The following is an 18701-nucleotide window of genomic DNA, read 5'->3' as shown; positions in this document are numbered from 1 at the left end:
AAACAGTAGCCAATCAGTTGTTTTAATTGTCATATTTGAATTCAGCAGATCAAATACATAATAAATAGCACATTTTATCTCTAAGCAGACGACTTCTCAAAAATTGTAGACCAGTGATTAGTCTCTGTACAACTCTACGTTTGAATCCTTCAGGGTCTCCTAGGGTGACCAGACAACAAGTGTGAAAAATCGGGACGGGGGTGGGGGGTAATAGGAGCCTATATAAGAAAAAGACCCAAAAATCGGGACTGTTCCTATAAAATCGGGACATCTGGTCACCCTAGGGTCTCCTGGTCATGGTCTAGAGTGCCAAACAAATCTTGAATCAGCAGTCTGGTCTCATGTTTCTCCTCTGCACTGTCCTTGTGATCTCACTCATCAGCAATTATCCCCATGGCCTCACTCCCATGCATGGGCGGTGGATGAAGCTTTCACTTGGGGAGGCTAGCTCCCCGCCTTGCCTCTTCTGCCTGTGGCCCTGCCCACACTCCACCCCTGCTCCGCCACAGGTCCCGCCCCCACTCTGCCCAGGCCCTGCCCCCTCCCCAATTGGCCCACTCGCCCGCCATGCATGTCTCCCTCCTCGCTTTCCTCCCCCTCCCTGCTCACTCCCCCCCACTCACCACGTGCGCACCCCCTTCCAGCCAAATCCCTGAAACCAAGCAAATGATATTTGAAGAAAACTCCACTTTTCTGCAATTTCTTTCTAAAGAAAATGGAGCATGTTTTCCACTGTGTGCCAGATTGTGTTTGTGAAGACTGGACATGCAGAAAGTACCTAATTAAAAGCACTAAATTTGGGAATAAGTTATGTCAGTCACAGATTTTTTGATACCCTGATATGCACGCATCCTGCAAAATGGCCTTTTCAAGTGCCCCACCCCCATCTCATTGATCCTGGGGAACATATAATGGCAAGCAGCAGTTAAAGCTAATTGAGAAATCTCTGTCCTCCTTTCTTCACACAAGAAAACAAGGTGTCAGGCCTCACTCTCAGCTGGCATTTGCACCCTGACAGGAAGAAAATGGCTGGAATCAGACTGCAAAAGCTGCCATCTCATTTTCACTTCTTCACACAAATAAAGCTTGAGCTTCCTATGTTCATTGTTTCAACAGCAATAAGCACCTCAGGCAATAAATAAGAACTGCCAAGAGGAGTGGCTGCTGCAACTAGACATTAATCCTGACAATAAAATAAAGGCTGGCTGCTACTTTAACAACAATAATACCCACTCACAGAACCAAGAAAACAAAAAGTCCCACTGAGGCAGCACGGTGGTGCCAGCTTTATGTACCAGACTCTATATCCCCAGGCATGAAGGAACCAAATCCCCAGGTAGCCACATTCTTGTGAGAAATTGGTCACCAGGCAGATGCAATACTCCCTCCACTGAAAACAGTTGAGTCTCTTATTCTATAATGTCTCCTCTCCACCACCGCGTCCCTCCTCCCCTGCCCCGTCTCTTCCTTCCACACCCCTCTCCCCTGAGGCCACCACCGCTCGCGCTCTCCGCCCCTCCCCGAGAGCAGCAGCTCAGCTGGGGGAACAAGCGGGGGGAGGCGCAAGGAGGAAACCCATGGAGCAAGCAGGGGGGAGGCTGAGCAGAGAGCGTGGACTGGGGCCGAACGCGAGAGGGGGGCAGAGGAGTGTAATTTTTTTGGATGGACATTTAATTATTTTAACTTGAGTGAGAGAAAAATATATATTTTTTAATATGAAGGAAAATTTTGTTCACCTTGTACATGAGGGAAAAAATATTTTTGCATGAGGGAGAAACTTTTTTTTTTTAGACTAAGAGAAAAAAATATCCTTTTCCTTTACATGAGGGGAAAATATTATGTAAAAGAAAAATTATGGAGAAAAAATTGTTTAACTCCGGAAGATTTTTTTAGCATGACAGAATATTATTTTTAACATGAACAAAAAAACATTTTTAACACGGGGGGAATTTTTTTTTTTTAATACACCAAAAAAAATGTGTTTTATATGATGGAATTTTTTATATGATGGAAAAAATATTTTTAACATGGTAGAAAATATTTTTTCTTTTACATGAATAAAATATAAATTAATCTTATTTTTTGCACAGTTTTTTGAAAAATAAAATTTGTTTTAATGCAGAAAGTATTGTTTCAAAAAATTTTATTTGTTTTTCAGTTTTTATAAAGAATTTCTTTTTGTATTTTTTTAACATACTATTGTCCTATGGCTTCTAACAGAAATCAACTTTATATCTAAATATATATGTATTTATTTTTATTCCAAAAATTATTTTTTTCAAAGTTTTTGCAAAAAGACCCTATTTTTCTATCTTTTTCAAAAAAAAAAGTATCGGTTATCTTTTTCTTTTTTAATTTTTGATTGTGTACATATTGACTTTTTTTTAAAAAAAAATTGTCCTATTTTTTTTTATGCAGAAATAGATTTCCTTTGGGGCTATCTCCTAGGAACAGCTGATCTATAGGGCAAAGGGAGAACTTTGGGATCCAAGTTACTTGACAATCACCTCCAAGGAGTAAAGTGATGGTCCTTCTCTGTGTATACCCTACAGTGCCATGTCTATCAGCATCTTCATCAGTGGTGGGGCTGCTCCTCCCTAAAAGTGTTTCTAAGCTTCACAGATGTTGGGGTGGATCCCAGTCACTCCCAAAAGGGGTAGGTTTTATCCCAGAGAAGAATCCCTGAGAAGACTTCATGGTACCCAACTCTCTCATAGGGTGACCAATTACCGCATTCTACCAGTGAACCTAGTGCAGTTATCAGACCTCATTGGTAGCAGTTGAGGGAGTAGATGTTAGTGTAACAATGGCTTTCATAACTTCTAGTAGTGTCTTGCCTTCTGTTTCAACAAAGCATTCAATTTAGCTGTAAAGTCGGGGTCCCAGCTAGTGTAGTCTCCTCCTTTGGGTAACTGCCAGCCAGAAACACATGCCAGCAGCCAACTTCACCCAGAGTACCAACTTCCTTGGGAATACATTGTGCATCAAAGTCATTAGCTGCTCTCACAAATATAGACACTCTGTTTGTTGGGGGGTCACCTCACCGACTGTACATTATGGTATTCCTGAAGATTTTCACGATTCCCAACTCCAGATAGATAGTAGCATCCTCAGTGTCTATGGGCACCTTAGCTGGTATAAGGGTTTGGTTGGGTTTACAAGGAACAATTAGCTCACAATGCTCCTTTAAAGTCCAGCAGGGCTCAGACAAATAATCAGAACTTCAATAACATCAAAATTAGATATGATTGCTTTCTTGCTTCAGAAGTTGGGGTAGCAGAGGGAGTCCAGCGGTGCCTCCAAAATGTAATCCCCCTCCCCTTTCCTTCCTGAGCTACTCGGGAGGAGGCAACACTCACCGGGTGTCCCAGGCACCTGATGTTGTCGACAGTAAAGGAGATCCTCAGTATCCCAATGCTAATGTTGGATAGGTCAGAATCCTGAAGCCACCTCGCAGCCTTATAAGGAAATTAATCTTGACGACTTTCCCTGGAGTACTGACTTTTGTATAGAATTAGTACCAGCCCAAACAATACATCAAAAAGCAATTCATTTTACCTCAACAATTTCACAATGTTGTATTAAAATGAAACATGACGACCTCAGGCATCTTGGGTTGAATAAGACCTATGGGCATGTATGAGCCAGATTCTGCTGGCTATGGATGAAGATTGATGGGGAGCAGTATTGTAAGACCTGTGCCCAGTATACACACTGGAAGACTCTACCCACAAGAGCTGCTCCACTGTTTCATCTTCACAGTGAAGGCCCTGTGGATTTAGTTGGTATGGATTTTCTCACAATTGAATCCAATAGCAGAAATACTTGTATTAGTTAGTTGATCATTTCACAAGGCAGGCACAGGCTTTTCCCACTACAGACCAAAAAGCCTGCTACTGTTGCCAGAACTCTTTGGGAAAACTACTGTGTGCATTATGGGTAACCCAAGTGGATGCACTCCACTGAAAGACAGGACTTCAAGAGCCGATTAATTCAGGAACTTGTAACTATGGTAGGTGTAAAAAAAACCAAAAATCTAGGACAATACCCTATCATCCACAGGGAGATCCATGGCCTGAATATTTGAATTGGACCCTGCTTAATAATGTTGGCAACCTTAAATCTCAAAAAGAACTCTAGATGGACTCAGCATGTTAGCCATCTTGTGCATGCTTACAACTGTACATGAAATGAGGCCACTGGATATTCTCTGTATATCTTAATGTTTGGACGAGAAGACCTAACTGCAACAACCTGAACCCTAGGTCAGGGGGCGATATCTGCAACAACACTAACATTAGCACCAGATACCTTACCTCACCTCTCCTAATCCTAAATTAGGTGGCCCACCTGACACCACCCTAAGCCTAGCAAAGGGGGAAATATCTGCCCCAGTGCTAAGCCTAGTTCAGGTTGCCCTATCTCCCACAGCCTGAAGCCTAGCATGGGGCACCCTACCTCCCCTTACCCTAACCCTAAGTCAGCCAGCCTAAGTCCTAACCTAACTCTACAAAGGGGTCCCTAGCTTCCCCAACTCTAACCCTAGCAAGGGGGGCCCTACCTGCCACAACCATCACCCTATGTCAGCGGGCCCTATCTGGTACAACCCTAACCCTAGCACTGGTGCCCTACTTCCCTTATCCCTATCCTGAAATAAGGGAGCTGCGCCTGCCATGACCCTAACACTGGCAAGGGCATCCCTACCTACCCCAGCCCTAACCCTAGCTTAGGGAGCCCTACCACCCACAACACTAAACCTAGCAAGCGGGTCCCTAGCTGTCAAAACCATAACCCTATGTCCAGGTGCCATATCTCCCACAACATTAACCCTAGTACCAGGTACCTTACCTCCCCTAACCCTAAGTCAAGGGGCCCTACCTGCCCCCAACCCTAACCCCAGAACAGCAGATCCTTCCTAAACTTAAGTATGGGGCCCTTTTTGCCACAACCCTCACACTAGCACCAGATGCTCTACCTCTCCTAAGTCCTAACCCCAACCTTATGTGATGGGGCCTTACCTTCCCCAACTGTAACCCTAGCACAGAGGGCCCTTTGTAACCCAACCTTATCCCTAATTGAGGGCACCCTACCTGCCACAGCCCCCATCATAGTAATGGATTCACTACCTCCCCTAACCCTAAGTTAGGCGACCCTACCTGCCACAACCCTAGCCCTTGGTCAGGGGACCCTTGTCACGGGATCCACAGGTCCAGTGCTCTAGGACAAGTTTGGAACAGTCCCTGGGAGGACCCTTTCAGTGTGCCAGACCTCCTTAGGTCTCACTCTTTCACTAAGTAAGCCACTCAGCTTCACCACCTCCTTGGACCGGAACTTCAGCACCCCTGCTTCACATCCTAAGCTCCCTTCAGTGAGTCCACCTGAGATGGACATCTGAGGGAGACCAGTACCCCCAAAGGGAGCAATACATGCATACCCTGACCTTCTCAATCTGCAATGACTCTCAGCCAGTGTTGTAAAAGCAGTAGGGTTTATTAGATGTCTGGAACGTAGCATAGGAAGTCCTTGGTTAGCATAAATACCAGAAAGTTATAGCATGGTCCATTCTGATTAGTCCAGAGCCCCTCTGATTAGCCCCCCTTGGCTCCCCCTCTGTCCCTCTGTGCCCCTCTATCCCAATTTCCAGGTGAGTCACACCTGGCCCCTCCTCAGTCTTTTGTGTCTAGCTGGTCAAACTCGGCTGGCTTCCTGCAGAGGGGTGGGCCATTCATGTCATCAGTTGCTAGGTACCAAATGCCCCAGTGATTTATTTGCCATTGTCTTCATGGAACCTCCATTTACCTGTGCCCCAAACCTGAGGCAACTAGATGCCATTCACTCCTTTGTCATAGCCTGCCCAAGCATAAACAGTCTTTTCCAATCACCTAGCTAACCATGCAGCACATAGGGGAAACTGAGGTACCCACAGTATTCATAAAGTACTACAGAAAATTCCCACTACATCACATCACTTCCCCCATCACATCTCTTCTCCCTTGAGACTGAACTGAGAAGGGTCACTTTACCCAGTGACCTGGGGAAGTTCGAACACACCAATATTACCCATAGGTGTCACAGCATCTTTCCCAGTTCCTTGGCGGTTGTTCTATCAGGCATGTCCATGATCCTTTTAGCACCCTACTAATCCAGGGCACTTACTGTTTCCAATCCCCAGCTCAGAGCAGTTTCACATCCTCCCTTAGGACTGGTCTGTTTGATGGCACTCGCAGAGTGCCCATGAGGAGCTCTCATGTGGCCCTCAGCCCTTTTGCCACCCCAAAACCTTTGGGTTTGAAACTGGGCTGGGGTCCTGCCACTGCCTCCTCCCCCTTGTGTGCCAAGGAGTGAGGAGCACAGTGACCCCACATTCCGCCATGTGTCAGCCATCTTGGCTGCAGCCTGGGGTGTCCTTACCCTTGGTTGGAACAGGGAGTGGTCCTGTGAGCATTGGTTCTTAACCCAGTCACATCTGTGGTGCTCTAGTATCCCAGCACCTGGCGAGGGATGCAGGGTGCTCCTGCACATTGGCAGGTCCCCTCTGGAGTTGTGTCCCAACCCCAGTGCTGTGTACATGCAAGGAGCCCATCTCCCATCCTGGGGTCAACCTGTTGCCCTCACCCTAGGACAGAGTTACCTCCCAGCTCCCCTTCCTAGAGGGTTGTGATTGGGGGTCTCGTGAAGAAAACACACCATACCACTCTGAGCAGGTGTGTCTGTTACAAGCAGCAACCTTCCAGCTGCTTCCCCCTTCCCTGGGCCTATCTCACCACTGGACAAGACAAGCATTTTTTGGCAATCGTCCTGCCCTGCCAGTGTCACTGTCTCCCAGTGCTCAGCTAGGGTCAGTTACCACTGTGCTCAGTTCTGCCTTTGCTTTCCCAGTGAGGGTGTAGGCAGTGAGCGCTGGCTGCCTTGATGACAGCATCAAAACCAGTGTGAGTCATCTCCTGTGTGGAGATGGGCGGGGACCATCCCTCTGTCCCATTCAGCTACAAGTGTCTGGTTACAGACAGGTGTCCTGTGCTGTTACCAACCTTGTTACTAGCCACGGGAAACCCCCCTCCTCACTGCCAGCCTGCCTATTTGCATGTTCACTGACACCTGCATTCTCAGCCTGCTAGTTTCCTGGATTCAAATCCTTGGCTGTTACAGGCCCAGGGACTGGATCCTGTCTTAAAGTGACACATGGAGTGCAGTTGTAACCATGTCAGTCCCAGGATATTAGACAGACAAGGTGGGACCCTCACCAACAGAAGTTGTTCCAATAAAAGATATCACCTCACCCACCTTGTCTCTTTAATGTGATGCAGCCATTTCCCAAAAGGACATCAAAGATAATGTCCTGGAGAACCCCAACTACCAGCCACCCTGCTCCCTCCTGTCTCTGCACAGGGATCTGAGCCATAAGCAGGGCAAATGGCTTCGCATTTGGAACTTTTACCCAAATTACACAGCCCTTCAGCATTTGATGGGGTGGTACCACACAAGACCTGACAAGGATTCTCTCTCTACCAGAATCTCTCCACCCCATGAATGTCTTCCCATTAACCTTCACTGGGGATCAGATGTGTCTGAGCCCAGCAGAGTTCAACAGGACATGTATATTGATGCCTTGAATGGGAGCCCCTCTGGGCTAGACACCCACGGCTGGCCTGGGCCAGCTTACTCATGCCCGTGAGGCTCAGGCTGTGGGGCTGTTTCATTGCTGTGTAGACTTCCGAACGTGGGGTGGAGCCCAGGCTCTAGAACCCTGTGGGGTGGGAGGGTGCCAGAGCTCAAGCTGCAGCTTGAGCCCAGTATACACAGCAGTGCAATAGCCCACAGCCCAAGCCCCACAAGCAGGAGTCGGCAGGCATGGGCCAGCCATGCGTTTTTCTTTGCTGTGTAGACCTACCCTTAGGGCTTGGCTACACTCACAAGTTAGAGTGCATTAAAGCAGCGCAGTGCGCTCTAACTCACGACGCATCCACATTGGCAAGGCACGTAGAGCGTTCTGACTCCGCGGCTAGAGCGCTCCTGGTAATCCACCTCGGCGAGTGGAATAACGTGTGATGCACCCCCGCTGGAGCGCCGCGGCACCAGTGTGGACGCCCTGGTCTGTTAATGCGCTCTGGTTGGCCTCCAGAAGTATCCCACAATGCCTGTTCTAGACACTCTGGTCATCACTTTGAACTCTACTGCCCTGCCCTCAGGTGACCAACCGCCAGACCCGCCCCTTAAATTCTCTGGGAATTTTGAAAATCCCCTTCCTGTTTGCTCAGCCAGGCATGGAGTGCTCTCAGCGAATCTTTCCAGGTGACCATGCCTCCACGCGTCAGGCGAGGCCCAGTATGGAGCAATGGCGAGGTGCTGGACCTCATCAGTGTTTGGGGGGAGGAAGCTGTCCAGTCCCAGCTGTGCTCCAGCCATAGGAATTACGATACCTTTGGGCAGATACCAAGGGACATGATGGAAAGGGGTCATGACTGGGACACACTGCAGTGCAGGGTTAAAGTGAAGAAGCTGCGTAATGCTTACCGCAAAGCCCACGAGGCAAACAGCCACTCTGGTGCTGCCCCCCCGACCTGCCGTTTCTACAAAGAGCTGGACATGATACTTGGGGGCAACCTCACCTCCACTCCGAGTACCTCCATGGACACTTCAGAACCCAGTTCAACAAGGCAGGAGGAAGAGGAGGAAAGCGGGAGCGAGGGTGCTGAGGAGGAGGAAGACACCCTGGAATCCCTAGATGCAGGCAGCCAGGAGCTGTTTTCAAGCCAGGAGGAAGGTAGCCAGTCATGGCGGCCAGTGCTTGAGGAAGGACAAACACCAGAGGAGGTTCCCGGTAAGTGGCTTTTATTTTGGGAAGGAAGTTATTCGGTGCGGGCTCTTGGGTCGAGGAGGGTTAGGGCTGCATGCATGCCTAGATACAGAATAGGGCGTTGATGTGCTCTCTCACATCGCGGTAATCAGCCTCAGTGATCTCTTCAAAGGTCTCATCCAGAACTTGGGCAAAGCTTGTGGTCTTTGTCCCAGTCAGGCTAACATATCCGCGCCACTGTGCCGTGAGGGGCGGGGGGACCATTGCTGCACACAGGCAAGCTGCATATGGGCCAGGGCAGAAGCCGCATTGTAGTAGAAGACCCTCCCTTGCTTCCCAGGTCACCCTCAGCAGCGAGATATCTTCCAGGATGAACTCCTGTTGAAAATGTGGGGACAGTGTTCAGTATAGGTACCCCCTGAAGCTGTTGGCTCTCCCCAAGGCAGAAACCCAGAGGACAGTACAGCCCTGAAACAATCAGTCCCCCTTGCCCCTGTGCTTACTCACCATTTTGGGGCTCCCATAGGTTATGTGCGCTTGCTTTGGGATGGGCAAATTATGCTATTGTGTAGACTGTGCTTACCCTCCTTAAGTACGGGGGAATCATTGCTCTGTCTAATGTGAACAATGCTGCCTCTGTTAAGTGTTGCATTTTGCCTTTACAGATGCAACCTTGAGATCTCAGCCGTCTGTCTTATCACCGGCCGAAAGGCTGCAAAGAATCAGGAAAAGACCACGTAGAAGCAAAGAAGACATGCTGCATGAAGTAATGCAGCAGTCACTTAATGAGAATCTAAAAGTGCAGGAGTGGAGGGAGAGAGAAAGGAGAATCCGCCAGCAGAATGAGGAGCACTGGCAAAGCACGGAGCAGCTGATAAGCATCATGGAGCGCCAAGTGGACTCTATCCAGGCACTCGTAGCCATGCAGGCGGAGCACTACCGTGCCCGCCCCCTCCCCCCCCCCCCGCAGCCCTTGTCCCAAAACTCTTTCCCTTGTGTCCCCATGTCACCTCCAACCCACTTTCCCCAACATCCGGGTTCTTACCACCACCAGCTGCCTCCAACACCTGTAGCTTCACCACCCAGCCCTTAAAACTACGATACTTACCCACTGCACTCAGCCGCCATCACCATGCAGTATAGCTATCCTGAAGTGCAGCACTCATTGCACAGCACTCCAGACAGGACGGCTGAGTATGATAACAGGACATATGCAAATCTGTGATTGTACCGTTCCCCACCCCACCCCCTTGCCCTTTCTGTTTCCCAAGCAGTTGTGTTTCTTTTCAATAAATGAATTTTCTTTTCAATAAATGGATTTTTTGGCTTTGAAAACATTCTTTATTATTGCATAAAGTAAAAGATACCTTAGCCCAGGAAAGCAACAGGCACTGCAAGTCAGCGTAGCAAACACAAATTCCTACTAACATTGGAACCACTGCTTCTCACTCCCGTGCAGGGCACCAAACATTACTGGTGGTTTTCAGCCTCAAATTGCTCCCTCAAGGCATCCCTAATCCTTGCAGCCTTGCGCTGGGCCCCTCTAATAGCCTTGCTCTCTGGCTGTTCAAATTCAGCCTCCAGGTGTTGAACCTCCGAGTTCCATGCCTGAGTGAATCTTTCACCCTTCCCTTCACAAATGTTATGGAGGGTACAGCACGCAGATATAACCGCGGGGATGCTGGCAACAGCCAAGTCCAGCTTCCCATACAGAGAGCGCCAGCGACCCTTTAAATGGCCAAAAGCACACTCCACAGTCATTCGGCACTGGCTCAGCCTGTTGTTGAACCGCTCCTTGCTGCTGTCAAGGCTCCCTGTGTAGGGTTTCATGAGCCTCGGCATTAAAGGGTAAGCGGGGTCTCCAAGGATCACAATGAGCATTTCGACTTCCCCTACGGTGATCTTTTGGTCTGGGAAAAACGTCCTGGCTTGCAGCTTCCTGAACAGGCCAGTGTTTCAAAAGATGCGTGCGTCATGCACCTTTCCAGGCCAGCCTGCATTAATGTCAATGAAACGCCCACGGTGATCCACAAGCACCTGGAGAACCACAGAGAAATACCCCTTCTGATTAACGTACTCAGAGGCTGGATGGGCTGGTGCCAGAATTGGAATATGCATCCCATCTATCGCCCCTCCGCAGTTAGGGAAACCCATTTGTGCAAAGCCAGCAACAATATCATGCACTCTACCCAGAGTCACGGTTCTTCTGAGCAGGATGTGATTAATGGCCCTCCAAACTTGCATCAACATGATTCCAACGGTCGACTTTCCCACTCTAAACTGGTTAGCGAACAATCGGTAGCTGTCTGGAGTTGCCAGCTTCCAGATTGCAATAGCCACCCGCTTCTCCACCGTCAGGGCAGCTCTCAATCTCATGTCCTTGCGCTGCAGGGTGGGGGCGAGCTCCTCACACAGTCCCATGAAAGTGGCTTTTCTCATCCGAAAGTTCTGCAGCCACTGCTCATCATCCTGGACTTGCAGGACGATGTGATCCCACCACTCAGTGCTTGTTTCCCAAGCCCAAAAGCAGCGTTCCACGGTGGTGAGCATGTCCGTGAATGCCACAAGCAATCTTGTGTCATATGCATTACTCGAGTCGATATCATCGTTGGAGTCCTCACTGTCAGTTTGGATGTTAAGGAGTAACTTGACTGCCAAATGTGACGTGCTGGCGAGACTCATCAGCATATTCCTCAGCAGTTCGGGCTCCATTCCTGCAGACCGAAAAGGGAAGACAGAGCGCACAGCACAAAAAACGTTGAAAGATGGAGCCAAATATGGACGGAAGCAGAGGGATTGCTGGGATGCGAAGTGATGCATCACGGGGCGTTGGGACAGGACCCAGAATGCCTCACACCCACCGGTTTCTTCCCACAAGCCACAGCGCTAGAATGGGAAGAGGTACTCTGTGGGATAGCTGCCCATAATGCACTGCTCCCAATGTAGCGGCAAGTGCCGCAAATGTGGCCACGCCAGTGCGCTTGCAGCTGTCAGTGTGAACAGACTGCAGCGCTTTCCCTACTGTGCTCTCTGAAGGCTGGTTTAACTCAGAGCACTCTACATTTGCAAGTGTAGCCACACCCTTAGTCACTAGCACTGGTGTCCCCGAGCAGCTGGCTGTGTGACTGCTTTCCTCTGAAAGTTCAGTCATGTAGTTCACTCTGGAGCCTGAGTTACAGGCTGCCTTCCTGGTTGGACAGTGTATGACACAGCCTCTTTGTCCCGGACAAACCTTATTTCAGCAAGCCTTGGGCATTCTGCTCACTTACATTCTGTCCATCTGCAGATATTACATCTCAGGTCTCTGAGTCCCATTGAACAGCTTTAGGTTTCCCTAAGTTCCACTTCTGGGATACCACCATGGAGTGGGTCTCTTTCCCTGGCCCCATGCTTAGACCAGTCCCCTTTGGGTCTCTTTTCATACCAGAACCTGCTGTCCACAAATTCATCTGCCAACCAGCCTGCATTATGCAAATCCACAGGCTTCCTGTCCACTAACCACATTTTAAGGTCCCGAGGAAAAGATTTCATAAAGTTTCTCCAACCCAACCTGGTTATACAATCCTCCAGGGTAGTGACCCTTGCTCCCTTACACCATCTGTGGAAATATTCATCTATCACCATGGTGAGTTCCATGTAGGTTACACCCCAATTCTTCTGCACCCCCTGAAAACTTTTCCTATAAGCCTCAGGGGTCAGCTCTAATGTAAGCAGTAAATTCAAAAAGAGCCTTTTTGAATAGCTCATAGTCTCTGCTATCAATTTCATTCATCTGGCTGTAAGCCTCTGGCTTTGAGATCACGTAAGGGGGTGAGACAGAGGAGCTGGTCTACAAGGTCAACCTAGTTCAAATTGCAAGCCTTGTCAAAGGCAGTGAGGTAGGCATCTATATCCCCCCTCCTTAAACTAGGGTAGCAATTTGGTATCTAGGTTCCCTATGGAATTAGCATGCTGGGTCTTTCCCCACTTACCCCTTGGTGGGTCCTCTTACCCCATAGCTTCTCCATCTCCAGTTCATGCTTTTTCTGCTTCTCCTGCTATTCTTCCATGTGTTTTTGCTGCTTTTCATAGTCCTCTAGCTCCTTCGCTTTCATCTCCAAGTCCCATTGCTTCAAATCTGTTGATAGGGAGCCAGATCGTGAAGACCGCCCTGCTGGATGGGGAACACGGTCTTGTGGACGCCCTGCTGCTGCCTCTGCTGCTCTCGAACCTTCTTGACTCCCCATTTGGGGTTAAAACCTGCTTTTTGGACTAGTCGTCTCTGTCCAGCTGGGTAATGAGTTGCTCTTTGCTGAGCTTCACAATACTTAGCCCTTCTTCTCTGCACAGGCTTGCAATGTGCTTCATAGGAAATTGGTTACATGCCATGTTCTTGCTGCTTCCTTTAACTACCCTAGTTTTACCGCTGCCAGTCACATACTGCGAAATACTCATGGTACATTCAGCAGCCAACCATCCTCTTGGTGCATTCAGGAACCATCCTCAGCTACCATGTGTCATGGATCCACTGGTCCGATGCTCTAGAACAGCTTACGAACAGTTCTTGGGAGGATTCCTTCAGTGTGCCAGAGCCTGTAAGGTCACATTCTTTCACTAGGGAAAGCCATTCAGCTTCACCACCTCCTCGCACTGAACCTCTAAACCACCAGCAACTCTGCTACACACCCTGAGCTCCCTTCAGCAAGTCCACCTGAAATGGACACCTAAGGGAGCAATGCACCCCCGCAACCTTCACCATCTGCAGTCAGTCTCAGCCGGCGTTGTAAAAGCAGAAGGGCTTATTAAATGTCTGGAACACAGCGTAAAAAGTCCTTGGTTATCATAGAGAAAAGGAAGTTACAACATGGTCCATTCTGGTTAGTCCAGAACTCCAGCCAAGTGGTGTCACTCTTTGGCTCCCTCCTTTATCCCTCTGTGCCCCTTTGTTCAAATTTCCAGGTGAGTGACACTGGTCCCTCCTCAGTCCTTTGTTCCCAGCTGGTCAAACTTGGCTGGTTTCCTCTGGCAGGGTGGGTTATTCGTGGTCATTAGTTGCTAGGTACCAAATGTCCCAGTGATTGGATTTGACATTGACTTCATGGACCCTCCATTGACCTGGGCCCCAAAGCCGAGGCAACTGGGTGCCATTCACACCTTTGTCATAGCCTGCCCAAGAGCAAACAACCTTTCCTCACCATCTAGTTAACAATGCAGCACATAGGGGAAACTGAGGCACACACAGTATTCATACAAAATATTACAGGCTTGCAGTTTGTGGGGAGGAATGCGGTTCCCTGCCCACCAAACTATAAACATGTTAAAAAGTGGGTGGGCCACTTTTAAAAGTAGAGGGGGGCCAGAGTACCCCTGACCCTCCCAGTTCCAGCACCCCTGCCCAGATACCAAACCCAAAGTCAGGGGGCCCTACCTGCCATAACCCTAACCCTAGCAAGGGTGTGTGATGGAATGGGAATTTTCTGTAAATATTTTGTATGAATACTGTGTGTGCCTCAGTTTTCCCATATATTGCATTGTCACCTAGGGGTGGAAAAGGGCTGTTAACTCTCTGCAAAGGCCCAGAGATACAGGAGTGAGCTGTCTTGGGTTTGGGGCCCAGGTCAATGGTGAGTCCCTGAAGACAATGGCAAATCCAATCACTGGAACATTCAGTACCTAGCAACTAACAATCATGAATGGCCCACCCCACCACAGGCAGCCAGGTGCGTTTGACCAGCTAGACAACAAACGACTGAGGAGGGGCCAAGTGAAACTGGCCCAGGAAGTTGAACAAAGAGGACTCAGAGACCGAGTGAGAGTCAAGGGGGGACACACAGCTTGGCTGGGGCTCTGACTAACCAGAATGGACCATGCTGTCACTTTCTTTTCTCGTTGCTCACCAAGGACTTTCTATGCTGTTTTCCAGACATCTGATAAACCCTCATGTTATTACAATGCTGGCTGAGAGTTGCTGCAGATGCTGAATATGGGGGTGCACTGCTTTCTTTGGGGGTATTAGTCTCCCTCAGGTGCCCATTTTAGGGGGACTTGCTGAAGGGAGCTCAGGTTGTGAAGCAGGGATGCCAAAGGCTCCAAGGTTTGATCCAAGGAGGTGGTGAAGCTGAGTGAAAGAGTAAGACCCTAACAGGGTGTGGCACGCTGAGGAGGTCCTCCTTTGGGCTGTTGCAGAGCTGTTCCAGAGCACTGGACATGTGGATCCATGACAAAGAGTGGCTAACTCCCACAATCCTAACCCTAGCACCAGGTGCCCTACCTCCCCTAACTCTAATGCTAAGTCATGGGGCCCCACCTCCCAGAACCCTAACCCTAGCACAGGGTACCCTACATCCTATTATCCTAACCCAAAATCAGCAGGCCTTCCTGCAACAACCTTAACCCTAACAAGGGGGCTCTAGGTACCCCAAACCTAACCGTTAGTGGGACATATCTGCTACAAACCTAACATGAACAAGGGTGCTCCACCTCTCCTAACCTGAATCCTAAGAGGGCCCCACCTGCCCCAACCCTAAGCCTAGCACTGATTGCCCTTTCTCCCCTAAACCTAGCCCTAAATTAGGGTACCCTACCTGTTACAACCCCAACCCTAGCAAAGGGAGCCCTACCTGCCCCAGTCCTAACCCTCCTCATCTAATGTCCCATATCCAACTGTTGGCGATATGTCAGTCAGCTGAGGATAAGAGCTGTGTGACAGTGAGTGCAGAAACACCAGGTCACTAAGTACTAGAATGGGGAAAAGAGATGAAAACTAAAAAGCCCTTATGGTGCTGGGGAGGAAATCCCATCACTGTTTCTTTAAAGCCTGAGGCCAGGAGCCTTGCAAAGAGGACATGGCAAGGTTTTCCTCACCCAACCAATTGGGAGGAGGTTTAAGGAAGGGGATCAGCATATATGCTGCCTCCTCCCTCATACCAGGGGCAGATGCCCACCACAGCAGGAGAAGCTGCCTGCTGAACCCTCTGAGGACTAACTGGAGAAAAGGAGCCTGTGTGATCTTTGGGAGACTAAGAGGTTCTGTCACCAACTATCCTGTAACTAGGGTTGCCAACCCTCCTGTGTTTGCTGGGAGTCTCTTGGAATCATGCTCAATCTCGCAGAGGCTACTTCAGCCAAACGAGGAGATTTTTGGTGCTAACAGTCTGATGCAGCAGCAGAGCTAAGGCAGGCTCCCTTACATGCCTTGGCTCTGTGCTGCTCCCGGAAGCAGCCAGCACCATCCCAGGGCCCCTGGGGGCGGGGAGGGAGGGACAGAGGGTCTCTGCATGCTGCCCCCACCTGGAGCACTGACTCTAAAGCTCTCATTGGCTGGGAACTGTGGCCAATGGGAGCTGTGGGGGTGGTGCCTGTGGTGAGTGGTGACCAGAATCCCCCTGGCCTCCCCACCTAGGAGCTGCTGCCAGAGGGATGTGCAAGTAGCTTTTGGGAGCTACCCAAGGTAAGTGCTGACCCCCAATCCCCTCCTACTCCCCAACCGCCTGCCCCCTAGCCTAGAGCCTGCACCCAAACTCCCTCCCAGAGCCTGCACCCCAACCTCTGCCCCAGCCCAGAGCCTGCACCCAAACTCCCTCCCAGAGCCTGCACCCCAAACCCCCTCCTACACCCCTGCCCCAGCCTAGAGCCCTCACCCAAACTCCCTCCCAGAGCCTGATCCCACACCCCTCCTGCACCCCAACCCCCTGCCGCAGCCTGGTGAAAGTGAGTGAAGGTGGTGGGACAGGGGTTTTTGGGTTTGCTCAATTAGACAGTTGGCTACCTGTAACTTTGGGGTGTCTTGGTGCTGGGCAGCTATAGTTCAGATCCCTCACGCCAGCAGCCAGCCCACAAGTATAAGTTCTCATTTTGGTTCTCACCAGATGAGTCACTACTTGTGACACCAACAGCCCCTTCAGTTCCAAGTCTCCCCAAATCTGTCCTCCCTGAGTTCTTAATTACCAGATACTTGGACTGTTCCCATCAGGTCTGTCATCCCCAATGCTGTGAACCCAGGCACCCAGAATTCAGTTCACTTTGCCATTCACAGACTGTATACCAGAGACCTGCTTGGGATAAAAATTAAAAAGGTTTATATAATAAAAAAGGTTTAGTTAATAGAAAACCCACAGATTCAAAGATGACATAGAAAGGGAAAGCAAATAACTACAAGTTACACAGAAAATAAACATAAAGACACAACCTCAGGCTTTACACTTCCATATTACATAAAAATCCCTTGTCTAACACAAGTTACTACTTGCCTTTGAACAGTTTCCCAGCGTACCACCTTGCCACACGGGTGGACCCAGCATTCATAGGCAGCTTCTTACCCACAGACTGTCCCTAAGTTTCTGGGTGAAAACCCCAGTTTCAAGCCTCTTTTTAAAAAGGCTTTTTCCTCCTCCCCTCTCCCCCCCCCTTTCTCCGCTGCTGCATGATGACCATTCATTATTCAGAGTGGGAGAAATTCCCTTTTGACTTGATGGCTCAATGTTTTCCAATTAACTCTACTGGCCCATCATTGTCTTTTCCTGGACTACACAATGGACAGTTAATTGGAGCCAGTTCTGTTTACACACTGGGCTTGGGAGATGTTCCTCTCTGCTGTAAAGTGTAGTTGAAGTTGCAGTAAAGGTTATAAGCACAGTTTTCTGTATGCATAAAGACAAATTCATAACCATAGTCTATATACATAGCTCATAATGACCATCAAGTTTATAACATTACAAGCTTTCATAAAAGACCTTACTCAATATACTTTATAGTGCAATAATACAGTATGCAATCAGTTGGTTCAACTGCTCATTTTGGGGTTTAAACCTCAGGGTGCCTGAAGCCTGATTGTCACAGAGCCACCTGAAGAAGAAGCTGGCTAAGGTCCTATGCAATTCCAAGGAGGAGAGCTGGGGACTCCTGTTTTCATAGAGTGACCATTTGAAGGTACAGCCCAAGGGAGCTGGGTATCTCTTGAACAGGGGCAAGAAAACCGACCTGAACTCTTATGTCAACCCAGAGAGGGCGAGAACTGGGGGAACAAATGAAGTGAGTTACACTTTGTAGAAAGTCTTAATAATTCAGATGCCACAAAGGGGTTGCATGTTTTGAACAAGGCTAGTTGGAGTAATTGAAAGAACCCAAGCATGATGATGAGCGGTTCTTTCAATTACCCCAGTTGCAGAACCATGAGGGGTGACAGGGTGGCATGCTGGAGGGCAGCACCCTATGACACGGGCTAGCCTGACATCAATTCTGGTCAAAATAATGGAAAAGTTGATATGGAATTCAGTTGGTAAAGAACTAAAGGATAGGACTATAATTAATGTCAGTCAAGATGGCTTTACTGGAAAAAAGATCTTGTCTGACAAACCTAATTTCATTCTTTCATCAGATTGCAAGTTTGATTGAGAAAGGAAACTGTGTAGATGTAACACAGGGGTCGGCAACCTTTCAGAATTGGTGTGCCGAGTATTCATTTATTCACTCTAATTTAAGGTTTCGCGTGCCAGTAATACATTTTAACATTTTTAGAAGGTCTCTTTCTATAAGTCTATAATATATAACTAAACTATTGTTGTATGTAAAGTAAATAAGGTTTTTAAAATGTTTAAGAAGCTTCATTTAAAATTAAATGAAAATGCAGAGCCCCCTGGACCAACAGCCAGGACCCAGCAGTGTGAGTGCCACTGAAAATCAGCTCGCGTGCTGCCTTCGACACGCGTGCCATAGGTTGCCTACCCCGTTATATAACTAAACTATTGTATGTAAAGTAAACAAGGTTTTCAAAATCTTTAAGAAGCGTCATTTAAAATTAAATTAAAATGCTGATCTTACGCCACCAGCCTGCTCAGCTCGCTGCCAGCCTGGGGTTCTGTTCACCTAGGCCGGCAGAGGGCTGATCAGGGCCTGCGGCCGGGACCTCAGACCTGGGGGGGGGGGG

This window comes from Terrapene carolina, unplaced genomic scaffold (genome assembly GCF_002925995.2).
Source record: "Terrapene carolina triunguis isolate 2854851 unplaced genomic scaffold, T_m_triunguis-2.0 Scaffold740, whole genome shotgun sequence".
NCBI classification, from domain to species: domain Eukaryota; kingdom Metazoa; phylum Chordata; order Testudines; family Emydidae; genus Terrapene; species Terrapene triunguis.
This window is presented reverse-complemented; position numbering follows the sequence as displayed.